Source organism: Canis aureus, chromosome 37, assembly GCF_053574225.1.
Source record: "Canis aureus isolate CA01 chromosome 37, VMU_Caureus_v.1.0, whole genome shotgun sequence".
Taxonomy (NCBI): domain Eukaryota; kingdom Metazoa; phylum Chordata; class Mammalia; order Carnivora; family Canidae; genus Canis; species Canis aureus.
The window spans coordinates 2,237,708-2,259,071 of NC_135647.1; the positions used below are offsets into that span (position 1 = coordinate 2,237,708).

General features: G+C 40.7%; 4 non-coding genes across 4 annotated transcripts; 1 reads left to right on the forward strand and 3 right to left on the reverse strand.

Annotated features, from left to right (window-relative positions):
• Nucleotides 1-200: 200 nt before the first annotated feature.
• TRNAY-GUA (transfer RNA tyrosine (anticodon GUA)) lies at nt 201-291 on the reverse strand. Its single transcript is given in 2 exon segments — nt 201-236; nt 255-291. It is a non-coding gene; the product is annotated as a tRNA-Tyr (tRNA).
• Nucleotides 292-10,669: 10,378 nt separating this feature from the next.
• TRNAY-GUA (transfer RNA tyrosine (anticodon GUA)) lies at nt 10,670-10,757 on the reverse strand. Its single transcript is given in 2 exon segments — nt 10,670-10,705; nt 10,721-10,757. It is a non-coding gene; the product is annotated as a tRNA-Tyr (tRNA).
• Nucleotides 10,758-14,096: 3,339 nt separating this feature from the next.
• TRNAA-AGC (transfer RNA alanine (anticodon AGC)) lies at nt 14,097-14,169 on the forward strand. The gene has a single exon. It is a non-coding gene; the product is annotated as a tRNA-Ala (tRNA).
• Nucleotides 14,170-15,930: 1,761 nt separating this feature from the next.
• Nucleotides 15,931-16,020, reverse strand: TRNAY-GUA (transfer RNA tyrosine (anticodon GUA)). The gene is given in 2 exon segments: nt 15,931-15,966; nt 15,984-16,020. It is a non-coding gene; the product is annotated as a tRNA-Tyr (tRNA).
• Nucleotides 16,021-21,364: the final 5,344 nt, after the last annotated feature.

Below are 21,364 nucleotides of genomic sequence, written 5' to 3' on the forward strand. Positions count from 1 at the left end.
AGCTTCTTTTGTACGAACCTGAGGATCCTTTATTTTTTGTTGTTATTTTCAGGCCTACGAGTTCATCTGTGAGCACAAACGACAACCTGCCCAACTGTGTTCAAGTTTTCTTAACCAAAACAAAACAAACAAAAAGTTTTCTTAACTTTCATTAAGGGTCCAGACTTGCTGCGTCAATGAAAACCTTTCAAAAGGTACAGTCCTCCGAGCCGGATTCGAACCAGCGACCTAAGGATGCCCACGTGACTCAACATCTACAGTCCTCCGCTCTACCAACTGAGCTATCGAAGGATCTGGGGTGTGGCTTCTTAGAATACTTTAAATAATGTTTATCTCAGTGGTTTTTCACTATTTTTAAAATAGGTGAACAAAAATGCTAGGAATGTTCTAAAACGGATGGAGTGGTGATCATAGAGATACATTAAATAATACCTTTAAACACTTAAGCTTTGTGCTTTTTACTGTCTGTTTTAGGTTTTTATTTTCTTAAATTTTTTTACTTTATTCTTTTTTTTTTTTTTGTATATTTTTTATTAACGTTCGATTTGCCAACATAGTATAACACCCAGTGCTCATCCCATCAAGTGCCCCCTGCCCACCTCCCCTTCCACTACCCCTTGCTCATTTCCCAGTTAGGAGTCTCTCATGTTCTGTCACCCCCTCTGAGATTTCCCACTCATTTTCTTTCCTTTCCCCTTTAATCCCTTTCACTATTTTTTATATTCCCTGTGTGAATGAAACCATGTAATGATTGTCCTTCTCTGATTGACTTACTTCACTCAGCATAACACCCTCCAGTTCTATCCATGTTGAAGCAAATGCTGGGTATTTGTCGTTTCTAATGGCTGAGTAATATTCCATTGTTTATATAGACTACATCTTCTTTATCCATTTATATTTTAATGGGCACTGAGGCTCCTTCCACAGTTTGTCTATTGTGGACATTGCTGCTATAAACACTGGGGTGCAGGTATCTCGGTTTTTCACTGCACCTGCATCTTTGGGGTAAATCCCCAGCAGTGCAATTGCTGGGTCTTAGGGCAGGTCTATTTTTAACTCTTTGAGGAACCTCTACACTGTTTTCCAGAGTGGCTGCACTAGTTTGCATTCCCACCAACAGTGCAAGAGGGTTCCCCCTTCTCCACATCCTCTCCAACATTTGTGGTTTCCTGTCTTGTTAATTTTCCCCATTCTCACTGGTGTGAGGTGGTATCTCATTGTGGTTTTGATTGTATTTCCCTGATGGCAAGTGATGCAGAGCATTTTCTCATGTGCTTGTTGGCCATGTCTATGTCTTCCTCTGTGAGATTTCTGTTCATGTCTTTTGCCCATTTCATGACTGGGTTGTTTGTTTCTTTGCTGCTGAGTTTAATAAGTTCTTTATAGATCTTGGATACTAGCCCTTTATCTGTTACGTCATTTGCAAATACCTTCTCCCATTCTGTAAGTTGTCTTTTAGTTTCGTTGACTGTTCCTTTTGCTGTGCAGAAGCTTTTTATCTTGATGAAGCCCCAATAGTTCATTTTTGTTTTTGTTTCCCTTGCCTTCATGGATGTATCTTGCAAGACACTGCTGTGGCCAAGTTCAAAAAAAGGTGTTGCCTGTGTTCTCCTCTAGGATTTTGATGGATTTTTGTCTCACATTTAGATTTTTCATCTATTTTGAGTTTATCTTTGTGTATGGTGTAAGAGAATGGTCTAGTTTCATTCTTCTGCATGTGGATGTCCAATTTTCCCAGCACTATTTACTAAAGAGACTGTCCTTTTTCCAGTGGATAGTCTTTCCTGCTTTGCCGAATATTAGTTAGTTGACCATAGAGTTGAGGGCCCATTTCTGGATTCTCTATTCTGTTCCGTTGATCTATATGTCTGTATTTGTACCAGTAGCGCACTGTCGTGATGATCACAGCTTTGTAGTACAACTTGAAATCCAGCATTGTGATGCCCCTGGCTCCAGTTTTCTTTTTCAATATTCCCCTGGCTATTTGGGGTCTTTTCTGATTCCACATAAATCTTAAGACTATTTGTTCCAACTCTCTGAAGAAAGTCCATGGTATTTTGATAGGGATTGCATTGAATGTGTAAATTCTCCTAGGTAGCACTGACATTTTCACAATATTAATTCTTCCAATCCATGAGCATGGAGTATTTTTCCATCTCTTTGTGTCTTCCTCAATTTCTTTCAGAAGTGTTCTGTAGTTTTTAGGGTATAGATCCTTTACTCTTTGGTTAGGTTTATTCCTAGGTATCTTATGCTTTTGGGTGCAATTGTAAATGGGATTGACTCCTTAATTTCACTTTCTTCAGTCTCATTGTTAGTGTATAGAAATGCCACTGATTTCTGGGCATTGATTTTGTATCCTGCCACGCTACCGAATTGCTGTATGACTTCTAGTAATCTTGGGGTGGGGTCTTTTGGGTTTTCAATGTACAGTATCATGTCATCTGTGAAGAAGGAGGGTGTGACTTCTTCTTTGCCAATTTGAATGCCTTTTATTTGTCTGATTGCTAAGGCTAGGACTTCTAGTACTATGTTGAATAGCAGTGGTGAGAGTGGACATCCCTGTCGTGTTCCTGATCTTAGGGGAAAGGCTCCCAGTGTTTCCCCATTGAGAATGATATTTGTTGTGGGCTTTTTGTAGATGGCTTTTAAGATGCTGGGGAATGTTCCCTCTATCCTTACACTCTGTGGCGTTCCAGCTGTTCACTCTTTAAATCTCAGATGGAATTTGTAGGTTTGCAGGATGATTTGAAAGTTATCTAGGTAAGTTGTTGGGGCCAGGTGTGTTGAGGACCCCTCTCCTCCATTTTCTGGTGAGGTCCTGTTTTAGGTGTTTAAAAAAACAAAAACAAAAACAAAAACAAAAAAAACACCACCACCCATGTTCCATGTCCTGTTTGCTTAGGTATAATATTGATAGGACCATCACCCTTAATTCTACTGCTGTCCTGCTGTCCCTTCCACTTACCGCCGCTCTATTTAACCAATAAATGATAATTTATCCTAAATATAGACAGCGCGGTTAAAGAGGGATCTACCACCCTGAAGTGGACATGCTGCCGAGTTCATTTTGAGAACATTGCAATTCTTTTTGAAGAACAATGAAAATAATGTATAGACACAAATGTACTAGATCGAAAACAGAGGCATTGTGCGTGTGCTGGTGTGTGTTTGTGAATTGAGTGGCTCCAATACTACAGTGAGGCAAATAAATGAAACACCCGTCCCCAAGTTTAAAAAGAGAAATGTAGATATTTGTTCGTAGGGATGCTGCCATGCACTGCTAGGGAGCACCTATAACGGCATTTGGCTTCCTGGCAGAACATGGATGGAGAAAGCAGGAAGCCATCTGGATGGACTTTTCTTGACGATATATTTATAGAGAAGATTTCTGGTAAATTTATAAAAGAGTATTTCTTATTAAAAAACAAAGTACTGGGACACCTGGGTGGCTCAGCGGTTGAGCGTCTGCCTTCAGCCCAGGGTCTGACCCTGGAGACCCAGGGTCAAATCCCACATTGGGCTCCCTGCATGGAGCCTGCTTCTCCCTCTGCCTGTGTCTCTGCCTCTCTCTCTGTGTGTCTCTCATGAATAAATAAATAAAATCTTTAAAATAAAAATCAAAGTACTTCATAACTGGGCTTTTGAAAAAATAAATTTTTCTTCAAAAGGTGCATGAGAAATCTGCCACACATAATTCATTTTTGTTTCAGTTATTCAGTTCCCTATCATGAGAAACTAAGAATATGTGGTCTGGTACATTTCTTTCCAATAATCTAACCTGATATGGGGGGACTGTGAGAAGCTGGAGTAGAAAAGGCTTAGAGAAACAAATAGCTTCTGTGTGAGACCATCTCTTCCATGTATCAAGTGTCCTGACAGAGCCTTGAACACCACAGGCATGAAAGCAGCCAAAATCTAGGATCTAAGTTCACGTGTCTCTCAAGTAAAAGCTTCCCCAATTTTCTTTCCTTTTTTTTTTAACTGGAAAAAAATGTTTAAATTTTACCTAAGTCTCTTAGAACACACACAGATGGACATGATTTTCATTACATAGGACGACATTTCCTTTCCAATGTGTCTCCTCATCTTGGAAACATCCCTTGCAGCTAATCCAAATTTCTTTCTCTTTTCTGTCTTTTGTAAACTTTCAAACCACTGCCCGATGATTCCATATTTTTCTCATCAGCTAGTGCTGGGTTAAGCACAGACAAGTGCTTGTCTGAGATTCAGCCACTTCTATTGCAGAGTTGATTTCAGTCCTGAAATGTTTCTATAGCTAACTGACTCCTAGATGGTTCTGACTCAAATTTGTCTGCTCCTGAAGCCTGCAGACAATATTCCAGTGGAATCTCAGCAAAAAAAGAAGCAAACTATTGATAAATGTAACAACAGGGATAATTTCCCCTGCATTATCCTAAAGGCAGATACACCTACATGCGTACTGTATTATTCCATTCATAGTACATTCTTACAAGCACAAAACTAAAAGAATAGAAAAGTCAGTAGATAACAAAGTAGAATGTATGGGGAGGGACTAACTACAAAAGGAACATGGGGAAGTTTGAGGGTGTGATATAACTATTTTTTATCTTCATTGTCATTGTGGTTACATGACTATAATTTTGTCAGAACTCATGGCACTAAGAAGGGAGTGTTTTATGTAAATGTTGCCTACATTTTTAAAGTGGGAAAAGAAACTTCCAAAAAATTAAAGCAGGTGAAAAGTTAAAGTGTTTAGAAATCAATATAATCTTATCATCACATTTAAAAGGACCTATATGATTATCTCAATATATGCAGAATAAACATGGTAAAATTAAGGGTGCATTCATGGATTAAATTTCTGCCAACTAGTAATATAAGAGAATTTCATCAGCCTATGAAAGACATATGGGAAAACCCTACTGTTACTACATCTAATAGTGAAAGACTGAATGCTTTGCCACTAAGATCAGGTCTAGAACAAGGATATTGAATCCTGACTTCTATTCAATATTGCCCTGAAAGTTCTACCCAGTACAAATCAAGAAAGAAATAAAATCATAATTTGAAAGGGAAATGCAAAGCTATCTCTATTTACATATGATGCAACCATTATGAGAAAATGCTGGAGAATCTCCTGTAAAGCTACTGCAAATAAAAAACTTACCAAAGGTACAGGACACAAATATAATGAATTATAATTCTATTTATTAATAAGTATTCTAATATTAACACTGAACAGCTGGAACTTGAAATATAAAACACCATTTAGAAGGGTATAAAAACGTGAATCTTTATAGAGATCAATTTAACAAAAAATACAATGAAAACAATACATTCTAAACAGAAAATTCAATATTTTTCAGATGCAAATTCTTCCAAATTGACTTATACATTTAATGCCATCCCAATCAAAATCTCAATGAGCAGTTTTGTAAAAATTACAAGCTGATTCTAAAGTTTATATAGACTGAAAAAGATATAAAATACTCAAAACAATTGTGAAGGAGAAGAAAAAAGAGGATTTAACACTACCTGGTTTCAAGACTTACTACAAAGCTAGATAGAGTCCAGAAAAATATGCCAAAAGTGGATATTCACATGCTAATAAGTGAACTCAGACCCTACACAGTATAATGGACAAAACTCAAAATGGACGAAAACCTAAACATAATGACTAAAACTGTAAAACTTCTAGAAGAAAAATCTTTGTAACTTTAGGTTAAGCAAAAAATTCTTAGAGCACAGGTAAGCTATAAAGAAAAAAATGATAAATTGGACTTCATCAAAGTCTTTAAAAATCTCAAAAGATGCTTAAGAATGTAAGATAATTAAAAGGCAAGCAACAGGTTGGGAAAAATATATGCAAAACATTTAGATAAATGTTTAAGGGATAAGTGATAAAGGACTTGTATCCAGAATATATAACACACTCAGTACAACTGAGTAGTGAGCCATGAATAGGCAAATGATTTGGATAGATAGTTCACAAAACAAAATGTACAGATGGCCAATAAGCAGGTGATACTGATCCTTAACATTATTATTCCTTACGGAATGCAAATTACAAGCCTCCATGAATAAGAGCTCCTGTTGATTAACATCCTCACCAGCATTTGGTGTTGTGTTTTGGATTTTGGCCATTCTAATAGGTATGTAGTGGTTTCTCATTGGTTTTTCAGTTTACAATTCCCTAATTACATGTGATGTAAAGTATCTTTATTTGCAACCTATATATCTTCTTTATTGAGTTGTCCAGATCTTTTGCCCAAGTTGTTTATTTTATTGTTGAGTTTTAAAAGCTCTTAGTATATTTTAGATAGCAGTCCTTTATCAGATTTGACCTTTGCAAATATTTTCTCCCAGTCTGTGGCTTCTATTCTTATTCTTTTAACAGTGTCTTTCTGAAGAAGTTTTTAATTTTAATGAAGTCCAACTTACCAATTATTTTTTTTCCTGAAGCATGCCTCTCGTGTTGCATCTAAAAAATTACCCCCGCCTCACACACACACAAAATTATCGCCATGCCCCAAGCTACCTACATTATTTTCTGTTATCTTCTAGTAATAACATAGTTTTGCTTTAACATTTAGGTGTATGATAATTTTGAGTTAATTTTTCTGATTCATTTTTTTGCATGTGGATGTTCAATTGTTCTACCACAATTTGTTAAAAATATGATTGATTGGTTTTTGCTATAGACAAGGTTTAATTCTATAGAGAAAGGATAAGCTTTCAATAACTGGTGTAGGTACAATTGAACATTCATTTATATAAAACAAAAAAATCTTTGACCCTACATCAATACCATAGTTAATTCTATTTTGATCGGAGACCTAAATGTAAAAGATAAAACTTCCAGAAGAAAATCTCTGTGACTTTTGGTTAGGCAAAAAAATTTTAGCACACCAAAGAGCACAAAAATATAAGGTGTAAAAGAAAAAAAAAAGACAAATTGGACTTCATCAAAAGTTTAATGTTTGCTTTTCAAAAGATACTGCTAAGAAAATGAAAAGTCAGATCATAGAATGGGAGAAAATATTTGCAGGACAAACACCTGACAGATAAGACTTTTATCCAGAATACATAAAGCATTCTTACAACTCAAAAAGGAGGCAAACAATTCAATTAAAAAAAAAAAAAAGGAAGGATTTCAACAGACACTTCACCAAAGAAGATATACAGGGACAAATAACTACCTGAAAACGTAGACATCATTAGTTGAGGGGAGTGCAAATTAAAACCACATGAGATGCCTGGATACAATCATTGTAGGAGGCAGAATTCTAAGAGGGCCCTGAGATTTCCACCCACCTCTTATAACATCTGAATAATCCCCACCCCATAAATATGGGTAGGACATGTAATTGTGTCTTGTTAGTTACAAATTTGAATGGCTAATATTTAAAAAACTGTTCCAAGTGTCATCTAAGATGTAGAGAAACAAACTCTCATCCATTGTTAATGAGAATGTAAAATGGTACAGCCATGTTGGATAATAGTCAGTAGATTCTTTAAAAGTTAAATATACACCTACCATAGGATCCAGCAATCCCACTCCTATATATTTACTGCAAATAAATGAAAACACATGTCCATGCAAAGACTTATACCCAAAATATTTATAGCCACGTGATAGTTTGCAAGGACAACCACAAAAACATACCATAGACTGGGTGACTAAAACAGAAATGTATATCCTTATAGTTCTGGATATAGTTCTGGAGGCTGCAAGTCCAAGATCAAGGTGTCAGCCAGACTGATTTCTTCTGAGGCCTCTGTTTGGCCCAAAGAAGGGTATCCTCTTGTTTCCTCTGCACACCCATGCCTCTAGTGTCTCTCTCTCTATCCTAATCTCTCCTTCCTATAAAGACACCGGTCAAATTGGGTCAGGGCACACCCCACATCCTCATGTGAATGTTGTAAGTAACTTCTTTCAAGGCTCTGTCTCCAAATACAGTCTCATTCTGAGGGCCTGGAAATTAGAGCTTTAACATATGAAGGGGGCACGTAATTCAGCCTGTAATTGTAAATATTTTCTCAGTTCTATTAATAATAATAAAAACAATAAAAAAATTTAATCAGCTGGTGAATGAATAAACTAAATTATAGCACATCCTTGCAATGGATGACTGAACAGTAAAAAGGAATGAACTATGGATGTGCACACGACCAGGAAGAATCTCAACAGCATTGTGCTCAGTGGAGGAAGCCAGACTCAAAGCAGCACGCTTATATGATTGAATATAATTTTCAAAACTCATCAAACTCTACACTTAAAAGGAATGAATGTTATTGTGTTTAAATTATATCGCGGTAGACGTAATTAAAAACAAAACCATGCAAAAACTTCAACATCAATTTGACGTCTTGCTAAGCAGTCGGTTTCTTGCTGCACACAGCCTCCTTAGCACAGATTCCCAATTTACTCGTTTTCTTTTCTTCTGCCTATAGTACTTATTCTTTTTAACATATTATACAATTACACAAATTTGTTTTAACCATATTTTCAAATCTCCAATGCTTTCAAGCTGATGTTTTCAGTATTATATCCAACAGTTTTAGTTGTCCTAAATGTCACATTTGGGGAAAGTTACCTAGTTGCTTGTGTGAAAAGCAGCCAGAAACAAATGCAAATCCTTCATCAGTTAAGGAACCACCATGCAGCACTCAGATGTCCTAGACTTTCAGCAAATTGATGTAATGGACTATTATGCTGTCTCCCACATGGAGAAGCCAAGTGTACCGTATATGGCCATATATGGTGAGCTGTAAAGGACATTACTGCTTTTTAAAAATATTCTGACACAGTGTTCTAGCATATGTAGAATTATAGTCCATTACTCTTTTGGAAATACATGTGGCCATGCAACACAATTGTTTTAACAAATGATATGTCTCTTCTGGAAGTTTGAGAGTTAATGAGCAATTCACCATGTCCCTCTTTACCCTCAGCCTGACAAACTAATTTATGATCTGAGTTGTAGAGGATCTACCAGTCAGGGTCCCAGGATGGAGTGGAGTCCACTAGCCAAACCATGATTTATATGACACAAAAATAAGAGTTTCTGGTTATGAGCCCACATGATTCTCAGGGGGCTCAATAATGAGGGATGCTTATTACTCCACTGTAACTTAACCTATTTAAGTGGACATATACAGGAAATCTGAAAATCTGAATCCACTAAGAAGGCTTATTCACCTCCTAAGAAAATACTCAACAAAAATGTGTGGACTGTGCCAAGATATATGGTAAGAGTTTTCAGATTTTTTTTTTAAAAACAATTGTCCATGTTATATCACTGAGCGATGAAAAAGCTCAGTGACATTTTGCGGAAAGTCTACCTGCTGGCCTAGTGTCATCTTACACCACTTTAAGAGATGTGGGTTTTTTTTTTTTTTTTCCAATTACTCCAAGAAATGGGTTCTAGGAAAGTGTTCTGAAATAATTCCTACTCATAGGCTGAGGCTCTTTGTGGAATTCCTGAATGTGTTGAGCTAAAAGTAGAACCACTTCACTGGAGCGAATACAAATCTGGATTGGAAGTTGTACATACTATGGCAATTTTTCAAGACTGGACACTGCGTACGTGAGCTGGGACTCCAAGCAAAAAGGATTTAATTTATAAAAATAAAAAATTTTTTAAAAGGATTTAATTTAAAGTCTCGGACAGAGGCATTTCACCTGCTCCAGGTCCCAGCCATATCAGCCATAGTGGCCGCCCTTGTCCAAACTGTCTCAGAATTCAGACTGTTTTCCTTTTTTCTTGGTGGCTTCTCCCAGCCACTTGGTCTTTGGGAACAGGCTGAAAACTATAGCACGAGTCTTCAAACCCAAACTCTCCTGATTCCTTGCTGCTCCTGAAAATTACCAATCCAGGTAATTTTTAAAAGTGGAGTTTTATACCAGACTGGGAGTGAAAAGACTGACCAACGTTACATGACCACGTCACATATTTGTGCCCTGTGCACTTCCGTGGCTTGAAAGCTGGAGGAAACCTGGTGGTTGACTTGTTTCCACTTTCAGTTCTGGTGCTGGGCCTGTACACGTCTGAGCTCCACTGTTCTCCCAACGCCTCCCAGCCCCGGGCCACCCCCAGGTACGGCCTCGGCCAGCCTGCAGGGGGACAGCTCGATGCTGATGTGCGCAGGGGGAGGGAATGAGCTGGGCCTGTCCCCTCTTTCATCCTTCACACCCGCTCCTCGGAAACACAGAAGCCGGCGAGATGAGAACACATGTCCAGGTGGTGCAGAGGTCAGGGTGCGGGGTGGGGGTGGGGGTGGGGGTGGATTTAGTTTACATGCTGCCGACAGGGTGGCTGCGCCGGGCCTATGGGCGAATGAAGTTCATTAAGCTACTTCCCACCTTGGGGTACGTCTGAAATTCCTCCAATAACAGGCCCCTTCAGGGACCCCCAGGGTAACCGGGGGCCCCTACTCCCCAGGGGCGCGCCCCCTTGGAGCTGCGCTGCGCAGAGAGAGGTTGCGGTTCGCGCCGGACTAGTAGGACCGAGACGGCTGGGACAGCGGCCCGCGGACCCGCCGCGGATGTATTTCGTGCTCGTAAATAAGAGAGGTGCCCGCGTTCCCGTTTGAGCGGAAAGTCCTCTGTAGACGCGCCAGAAGGTGGGGTCAAGAGTTACGGCGGCTTCCCCGGAGGAGCCCGGCATCTCCAAAATTGTCGTCCTTCGAGCCGGATTCGAACCAGCGACCTAAGGATGCCTCGTTGCTCCATCTACAGTCCTCCGCTCTACCAACTGAGCTATCGAAGGACCCCGGAAGGGCCTCTTGCAGGATTGCTGAAATAATGTCTATCCGGAGGGTTGCCGTGTTGGTAACGTTCAGATTCGCTTCTAAAAGTGCAACTTTGAGCTGTCTTCTTAGATACCGAGTGTATTTTCTATAATGAACTGGGTCATGGCCATGGCTTTAGAAATACATGAAATTCATTGGGTTGTACATCTCAGACGTTAGGATATTACTTATGTCTATCTCAAGGAAAAAACCCAAAGGGTACCCATCCCATGTCCTCTTACCCTAGGAATAGCATAGCTCAAAGTAATGCCCTGGGTTACACCCGGCTTCCTTCCTGCTCTCTGGTGACTTCCTTCTTCTCTCAAAAGCGTCAGTTTGTTCAGTAAGTGTTATAGTTGCCATAAATACAGACAACTAGGCTGAAGATCTCTGGGTTGGGAACAGAGCAATGCCTGGCATTTTGGTACACTGCAGTACTTCATTCTGAAAGTCTAATGGGAAATCGTGTGTATTCATAATGCCAGCGGCAAAAAATTTGGAGTGTTGAGTGTGTGCACGTGTGTGTGTATATTTTTTGTTGTTGATGTTTGGGTGGTTCATATTATATTGCGTAATTATAGTAGAGCAATTAAAATGAAACACAAATCCTGAAAATTATTAAATGGAGATATAAATATTCCTTTTCAAAGTTCAATCATTCAACGTTGAAGTTCAACATAGATTCATCAGTTTCCTTGTATCTGCTGCAGAAATAGACACAGATGGAGAAGATACTACACTATCTGGAGCAAATATGTATACATTTTCCTTTGTAATATATTTAAGGAAAAGATTAAGTGGATTTCTGTATAAAATATCTGTACTTATTAAAATAAAATTTCTACAAAATTATATTATTGAAAACATTCCAAAATTTTCTTCAAACAGCACTCACCAATGCCTATTAGAAATGTTGAAAGCACATGGTTGCTCTTGAACTTAGTCATTAGGTCCTTTTCTGTGAGAAACTCAGAGAATAGGACCTAGTGACTTTTTTTCAGTGTTTCTAGCCTGATAGAAAATTCACAGCTAGAGGAAAAATAATCTTAAGAAGTGGACTGTTTCTCTTGACATTATTAGGTGTCCTGTCCATGCCTTGAAACCCAGTGGAAAATAGCCAAGTTGCCAGCAAGTGACAGGATTTCAGAGTGCTGCAAGATTCATTACTGGGGTAATGAGGCACAGGAAGTCCACAGAAGGGAAACAGGAATGTATAAGCCCACTCTCCCCTGCTCCCAGGCTTGCATTCTTCTTCTAGCTTCCTCCTGCCAAAGCCTAACATGGGGTGGGGGGGCCTCCATAATGTGGTATACAGAGCTCCTGCCTCACAAGGCAGATTGAAAAATGATTATTGTCTTAGTCTGCTCAGGCCACTGTGACAAAGTATCACAGGCTGGGTAACTTTAACAATGGAAGTTAATTTTTCTCACAGTTTTGAAGGCTGGAAGTCCATGGCCAACGTGATGGCCATTGGGTTCCTGGTGAAAGCACTCTTCTTGGCTTGTGGATGGTCATCTCCTGGCTGTGTCTTCACGTGGCAGAGTGAGCTTTATAAGGGTCTCCCCTTATAAAGACACTAACCCTATGATATCAGGGTTAGTGCTCTACCCTTACAACCTTATTAATCTTAATTACTTTGCTATTCCAAACACAGTCATATTGGGGATTAGAGCTAAAAACATTTGAATTTTGGAGGGAACACAACTCAATCCAGAGCAGAGAGCTTAGAGTTGAGTCAATGGTTTAACAACTGGTGAAGCTTCTATGTGAACTTTAAAATAATATTCTTGATTTTCATTTAGTACCTGTGGAAACTGAGTGTTGGAAAATGTAATACCCAATTCGGTATTACTGGAAACCAGCACTCCCAGCTCACGATTGAAAGTCCCCAGACAAACCAGTCACTTCCAGCTGAGTTGTGCCAGTGCCCCCATGGATCTGAGCTACGTCCTGTCACTAAATTCTGCACCTGCACCCCTAATAGAGTCATTGAAAATGAATAGGGAGGGAAAAAATGAGTGGAGGCCCAACTGACTTGCGTCTGCAGCCAGGCAAATTCTGTCCAGGGAAGAGTAAGTAGAAAGCACGCAGGTGATGGAGAGATTCAGGGTAAGGCTGACCTTGAGCCAAATCTTGAAACGAATGGTGGGTTTCTACACACACATAGGACACCTGAGTTGTGGACTCTCTGGTCTAAGTTGTGAGGAGGAAGGTAGGTGGAAGGTTTTGTCCCTCAGAAAGTTATTCATCCCTTTTAATCAGTCGTGATTGCAATGAAAAAGAAAAAAAAAAAAAAGAACAAACGTAAAGGGTATTTTAAGGATCTCAGAAATGCCTGCTCTGCATAGAGACATAGAGTCACTTTCTTGAATGAGTTGTTTCTCCTCCATTTGAATTTTGATCACTTGCTTTCAATGTCATTAAGAGTAAAAATAACACTAACCCAAAAAGAGGAAGTCTCCCACGATGGGATATTAGGGCAAGAAACAGTTGAAGGTTTGGATGTTGGTTGAAGGCCTTCAGATGGCTTTCTGGAATGTGATGGGTTTCTGGCAATGCCCAGCGAGTCCTCCTCCCCAGAGCGAGCTCCCAACAGTAACCAGCACCAAGTACCCAATAGGTCCAGTAAAAGTAAAAGACACGACTACTACCTTTGTCTTTTTGCAAAGACTCTGCATCTAAGCCTGCAGTCATAATTATCTTAGCATCCTAGTAATGTTTTCCTTAGAAAAAAAACTTGTTACACCCTTTGATCAAAACCGGGACTGCAGAAGCCAGAATGAAGAAGAAATTAACTGGGACGCGCGCCCCCTCGTGCCCATGTGTCCACAGGCGATGATTTTAAAAAAAGAAAAGAAAAAAAAAAAAAAAAAAGCCAGGCAGGGATAGATGTAGGGACTTTGGAAAATCTGTTTCTCGGGCCAGCTGAGTCAACGAGTGGAAAATTTAGGGGTGCAGGGATTGTCGGGAACTACTGCGAAGGCCAAAGCCGCGCCTCATTGCTCGAGAAACTTGGTTTTCCCTCCTGGATGCGCCTGCAGCTTTCTTCCGGTCCCGTTTCCTCAGATAGGAACCCAGGGTTAAACTCTCGCCCAGTTTCTAAGACTAGCGTTTCTGAGGATTCCCTGGCCTGGACTCCGCCTGCACTCCCGGGTCTTCCCGACAGGATCCAGACCCGTAGGGCAGGTTGTAGGTGGCTCGGAGGAACATCACCCCGGCTGCAGTCTCGCGCTTCGTTCGCGCCCAGTAGAACAGGTGGCGCCTGAATCACCTCCAGGTATCTAAGGGAGTGAGAAAGGCGCGGCGGCATCTCGGGTGGGGAATTAGCTCAAATGGTAGAGCGCTCGCTTAGCATGCGAGAGGTAGCGGGATCGATGCCCGCATTCTCCAATTTTAGGCTTTTTCAAACAGGACCAGCATAAAGCTTGGCCAGGTCCCTAATAGGGATGGCCTTTCCTTCAAAAGCCACGCTCTGGTGTCTTGTCTTCGGACAGGGCTGGGATAGGCATGGCTAAGTTCTTTACGGAGGATTTCTCAAACGTTTTGCAGATTTGAATATCAGTGTCTGCCGAGTGGATTTACACGTCTAAATTTATTTATGCATTAATATTATATTTGCATTCGCAGAATCTATTTCCCACATGTCCCATCTATTGAGGGCAACCTGAAGTTCTTAAAACTGTGACGAATGATTCCCATTTCTTAATGAGATGGTGAAGAGCCAGATAATATGTAGGTATGTTGGAGATTTGTTTTCGAAACATGCATTTTTCCTCTTCTGGGGTGGTCTTTGGAGGTGGTGGTGATAATGCTGATACTGATACTGGACTATGGCAGTATACTGGAGTATGGCCCAATTATGGGAGATGGAGGACCTCTATGGTGTTTTGGGGAGAAGCTCAGACCAGGACTATCTAACAAATTTTGCATCCAAAGCCCAAATATTATCCTTGAAAAGAAAATTGAACCATTTTTCTTCTTTATTCTTTTGTCCCAATTTGTTTTCAAAAAGCAAGAAGTGACTCAGGAGCTACCATTTTAGACCAACCTTCAGCCCTTAATAGGGGTAGTTTCCAATACATTTTAGGGAGTGGTTCTCAAACCACTACCCCAATTCGAGACATTCTGACCTACATCAAAGTTTGAGAATCATTAAAGAGTAAGAGTTCTGAAACATAGGAAAATACAAAACATTATCAAGGACAAAATTCTCACACAGCTTTTTAAACTCTGGTCTAATATATTTGTAGCTGAGAACTCTTCCATGGTGCTTAGTATCACATTTTTGAGACAGGGTACAAGTGTGATTAATGTATCTTAATGAGATTGACCCAAAATTAGCAAATGCTTTCTATTGTTAAGAGAAATCTCTCTTTTGAGCTAATTCCCAAAATGGGTAGAAAATCCTGCCAATCCCCCTGTCTTGTCTGTTATTTGTAATTCTAAAATTTTTGTTTGTCTTGTATCTATGGTCCTCAAACCTTGCAGCCCAGTAATATCATCTGGAAGTTTTTAAAACTACCAATGCCTAGATCCCATCTCCAAACTATCCAAGCAAAGGTGCGTTGTAAAATCTGCCCAGGTAACTCTGTATCCACCGACTTTCTTAGCCGGGTTGAAAACCACAGTTACATTTAAAAAAAGAAAAGAAAAAAGAAGAAAACCACAGTTACATAAGTAAACAGAGAAGGGGGAGTAGTGCCCCTGAATTTCATACCACCCCCGAGCCTTCTTCACCTGGAAAAACCCCTTTCCAGAGACTCGGGACTCCGAGCCCACCAGGAGGCGCGCGTGTCCCACCAAGTACCCGCCGGTCGCGGCCTTCCGGCCGGGGTCCCGGATCGCGGGAAGGGAGAGCGGAGACGCGTCTGCCGACCCCGAGCCCCGCTGGGCCGCCTCTGCTGCGCCTGGTCAGGGACCGGTATTTCTCGGCGGCCCGCAGCTATCCTGTATGGAAAGTATGGGGCTGAAATGAACTCTGATCGCGCGGTGTTAGTCATTGTTCCAGAAATGGGAAAAAAATGTTTAAATTGGACTCGCTGTCCATCGGGATAGTCTTAGTAGATGAGCATCGAGGATATATGTATATGTAGCTAGAATACACCATTTCAGGGTGGAGGTTTAAAAAAAAAAAACCCGCAAAACTTGAACTCCTTCGAGCCGGATTCGAACCAGCGACCTAAGGATGGCCGTGCGAGCTTCCACTACAGTCCTCCGCTCTACCAACTGAGCTATCGAAGGAATCACACCGCCTGCTCCTCTCGCAGCAGATGCCATCTCTGCGCAAGGTCGGGCGTCTGCAGGCGCTGATGGCTCGATTTAGCTGCGTTGTTCACAGGTCTGCCTGCCCCAGCCGCGTCCACTTTTTTTTTTTTTTTTAAGCTTTTTTTTTTTTTTCTTTTTAAAATATAATCCAGCAACCTCACGGAAGTGACACTCAAAGGTACACTGCCCCCGACGAAGAAGAAAACGGGAGCATCCGCTGGTTTGCATAAAGGAAAATAAAACAAGGAGACACAGGAACGGATAAGACCTGAGCAATGAGCATCTTTTATTAGGAGGAATGAAGGGAGTCAATATTGACTCAACCTACAAACAGGATTTGAAATACTTCAGTCTACAATTCTAACAGGATAATTAACAGGAGGGGGAGGAGGACGAGGAGGAGCTGATGGAAGAGGAGGGGGAAGAAAAGAAGTGTAGGGTTAAACTCTCCCAAACCATACTAAAAAGTTCTTGGATACTAGTCTTCGTAGATAAGCCAGACCAACACACTAATTCTAAACCCAGCAAAAGTCTATCCATAAGGAACTAAAACAATGTTTTTGAATTCTCTATGTTAACACAAGGTAGAAAGTCATGTCATTCAAATACTAGTTAATTTTGCAAAATGTGAGATTTTAGTTTAGTTTTCTGGGACTGTCTGAATCTCAAAAGGTCTATTATTCTCTGTTAATGGAATCGATCCGAAGTGGCCTCCGACATGAAGAATGTTTTATTCTTCACGTTCCACTAAACCTCATTCAATTGTCCTATAAGGGAGCCATACACACAGAGCAAACGATCCTCCTTGTGCAAGTAGATCATTAAGACCATCTGTGACACAAAGAAACATTTCTCTTTTCCGAATAAGAATTAAAAGCGAGTTGCTAATCCTTTAATTTGGCCATTGACCTCCTCAAGTCTTTATGAAACATCTATTTGAAGAGGGGTCGGTCTGAATGAATTAAATATAAAATTTTACCTCCTCCTCAAGCCCCACTGACTAAATAAGTTATTTTGTAGATGTAGTATTATCCATCTTGTCAAAGTACACCTTTCAAAAAGTTAAATGCATGATCCTTCCTTATACAGATTTTTTTTTAAAGTCCTTCATTTTGTTCCGCTGCACATTTGGGGAGATTCAGAGATAAAGAAGACAGGCCTTAAGGAAGCCCTGACGAAGGGGGGCGGGGCGGAGGGCAGGGGGAAGGTACAGGAGATTTGGGGGATTCTGAGATGCGTATATACATCCTGTATTCTTGCAGGTGAAGAATCTTGCCTGAGTCACATACATGATTCTTTCCTCTATATTTTCAAAATAAACTATATAATTCCACGTGAACACGGGAAGAAGCAGAAAAGTGTGGGTGTCCCATAGTTTTTCTCCTTCGTGAGTATCCTTGGACGCAGGTAGGAGAGGAATTCGAGTCCTGCCTCCGCACGCTCTGCCCCGTCCCTGCACCCAGCGAGAGAAGAGCGGGGGGGGCGCGGGCTCCGGGCCCAACAGAGGGGGCGGGGCGCGGCGCCGGTGGGGGGGGCGCGGGTAAGCGCGGGCGGGAGTCTGGAGACTGGGGTGCAAGGGCTTGCGGCACCTCCAGAAAACCACAGCGCGTGGGGGTGCCCCTCGGCAGGAAGCGTCTCCAGTGGGACCGCGCCGGTCTCCCACCTGCAGGCACTCGCCCCCTCTTCCACCTTCCTCGGCTTCTGGGTCTGTTCCCCCTCCGGGCGCCCCCCTCTCCCCGGGGGAGGGCACTGCGCGAGGGAGCAGAGGGCCCCGGCGCGCCGCGGCCTGGTGACTGGGGCGCGACCCGAGTCTGCGCAGGGCCCGGGCTGCTGGGCTCCGCCCACCCCTCACGTCGCCCCGCCCCGCGGGAGCTGCGCCGAGGGCTCCCCCGAGCCGGTTCCGCGGGGCGCTGTGGGCGGCGGGCCTCCTCCATCCGCTGAAGGTCCCTTGGTTTTAAGTGGGGCCCGAGCTGCCGAACCTCAGGTCGCCCCTTCCTTGGTCTCCTCGGTCAGGCTCAGTGAGCACCTGCCGGCCAGGCCCGCGAGGTTGGAACCGGTGCCGGCGGCCAGGTGCAGGGGGGCTCAGGGGGGCACACGCGGCGCCCCGCTGTGAAGTGTGTCCTAATGCTTACTGGGTTGTAATACTTCAAAAAATAGATACATACGACCTTCTCTATAGGCAAGGCCGGTTTAACACGATTTAAAAGTAAATACCGAATCACCGTGGTAGAAATTACAGCAACACGGCAGATTATTTATCAGTGTGTATGATGCAATGGAAAGAACAAAGGCTTGGAACCATTTGGTTCCATTTGGTTCCAAAAATGTTGCTCAGTCTGATGTCAGGGAAATTACTACATATTACTACCACTTTTTTTTAAAGTTCAAGTAGAATTAGCAGTGTTATGTTAGTTTCAGGCCTACAACATGATTCAACATTACTCATTGCTCAGTATGGAGCAAGTGTAGTCACCATCTGTCACCAGACATTAGCACAATATTATTGAGTCTATTCCCTATGCTGTACTTTTCATCTCCTTGACTTAATTTTGTAACTGAAAGTTTGTACCTCTTAATTTTCTGTATCTATTTCACTCATTTCCCCCACCCACCTTCCCCTGGCAACCACTGGTTTGTTCTCTGTATTTACAAGTCTGCTTTTTTGTTTGTTTTGGTTTTAGATTCCACATATAAGGGGAATCATGTGGTATTTGTCTTTCTTTGTTTACTTATTTCACTTAGAATTATACTCTCCAGGCCCATCCATGTTGTCATAAATGACAAGATCTCATTCCTTTTTTTATGGCTAATGTTCCATTGTACCTATATGTATATACCACATCATCTTTATCCATTCATCTATTGATGGACACTTGAGTTGCTTCCATATACTGGCTATTGTAAATAATGCTGCTGTAAATGTAGGGATGCATACATCTTTTCAGATTAGTGTTTTCATTTTCTTTGGTTTAGTACCAGTAGTGAAATTGACTGGATCATAGGATAGTTCTATTTTTATTTTTTGAGGAAATTTCATATTGTTTTCCACAGTGACCACACCAGTTTACATTCCCACCAACAGTGCAGTAGGGATCCTTTTTCTCCATATTCTCACCAACACTTGTTATTCCTTGTCTTTTTGATTCTAGCCATTCTAACTGGTGTGAAGTGATACCTAATTATGCTTTTGATTTGCATTTCTTTGATGATCAGTAATGTTGAGCATCTTTTCATGTGTCTGTTGACCACTTATATGTCTTCTTTGGAAAAACGTTGATTTGGGTTTTCTGCCCATTTTTAATCTGATTGTTTTTTGGGTGTTGAGTTATGGAAGTTCTTCATATATTTTGGATATTTGCCCCTTATCATATATGTCATTTGCAAATATCTCCTCCTATTCAGTAGGCTACCTTTTCATTTTGTTGATGGTTTCCTTCACTCTGCAAATGCTTCTTGCTTTGGTGTAGTCCCAATTGTTTATTTTTGCTTTTGTTTCCCTTGCCTGAGGAGACATATCTAGAAAAATGTTGCTCAGTCTGATGTCAGAGAAATTACTACATATGTTTTCTTCTAGGAGTTTTATGGTTTCCTATCTCACATTTAGGTCTTCAATCCATTTTGAGCTTATTTTTGTGTGTGGTGTTCATTCTTCTACATGTAGCTGTCCAGTTCTCCCAGCACCATTTACTGAAGAGACTTTTTCCCATTGTACATTCCTGCCTCTCTTGTCATAGATTAATTGGCTCTATATATATCTGTGGGTTTATTTACGGGCTCTCTATTCTGTCCTATTGATCTATGTGTCTATTTTTGTGCCAGTGCCATACTGTTTTAATATGATTATTACAGCTTTGTAGTATACCTTAAAGTATGTATGTTATACATATATGTTATATGTTAATATATATATACATATGAACTATATGGAGTTGTGATATCTCCAGCTTTGTTCTTCTTTCTCAAGATTGCTTTGGCTATTTGGGATCTTTCATGGTTCCATACAAATTTTAGTGCATTTTGTTCTAATTCTGTGAAAAATGCTGTTGGTGTTTGATAGAGATTGCATTAAATCTGTAGATTATTTTAGGTAGTATAGACATTTTAACAATATTAATTCTTCTGGTTGATGAGCATGGACTATCTTTCCATCTGTCTCATCTTCATTTTTTTTCATCCGTATTTAATTGTCTTCAGAGTATAGGTCTTTCACTTCCTTGGTTAAGTTTATTCCTAGGCATGTTATTCTTGGTGAAATTGTAAATGGGATTATTTTCTAAATTCTCCTTCTGCTACTTCACTATTAGTGTTTAGAACACTTAGACCACTTTTGAATCCTATCTCTTTCTAGCTGTGTGACCTAACTTCCTTGTGCCCTATGCAAAATGGGGATGATGACAATAAAGATAGTATGGATCTTTAGGGGTATTGTTGTGGATAACAAATGAAATAACATTTGTAAAGCAAATTGCATGGGGTGTACTGCTCAGTCCCACCCCTACTGGGTCAAGCAGGGGGAACCCCCACAGGGTGCTTTGACAAATTTCTATCTGGGCCCCACCTTTGGGTAATTCAGAATGGAAACTTCCAGAATATACCATCTGAATCATAAGGGTATCAGTTTAATCCTTAAAACAACAGGTCCCAAACAATGTCACAAAAAATACAGGTACATAATTTAGACTACGTAAGTGATCAGATTTGAGTGAGATTAAGTAAGGAAGCTTTCCTAGATGGAGTGAAATTCTTTATATGGGAATTTTGAAGAAGTGATTGATAACAAAATCACTTTTGACAAAAAGTAGAGACATATGTAAGCAAGGTCTAAAAGTTACTTGATTTTTTTTTTTTTAACATTGGGCTCAGTAGTCATAATTGAATGAAAAGTCAGCTATTGGAGTTTTAAGACCAAAATTAATGAAAAGCAGCAATATATACACAACAGTGACCTTTATATTCACAAACACGTATTGGGCACTGACTATCCAGGTGTCATGTGTGCTATGTGCTTGGAACACACAGTGTTAAATAAGACACTCTCTGTCCCCAGAAGCTGTCAAAATGTAAAAGCCCACAGAACAAGTTTGAGTGGGCCATAGAGTTAATGGTTGTAGCTTTGAAGGTTTGACCCGAAAGTGTGGTATTTAAGTTAATGGAACCTTTGTGGTTGGACCAAACTTTAATAAAAGTGTATTATTCTACTATTATAAACACTTGTTTTTTAGAAAAAGTCCTGGAATTTCTTGAACTCTTGACTTCAGTTGATTATGCAAGCATGTGCTGAGACACAGGTAGTGAAGATGACTGGGCAAGGCAAAGCTAA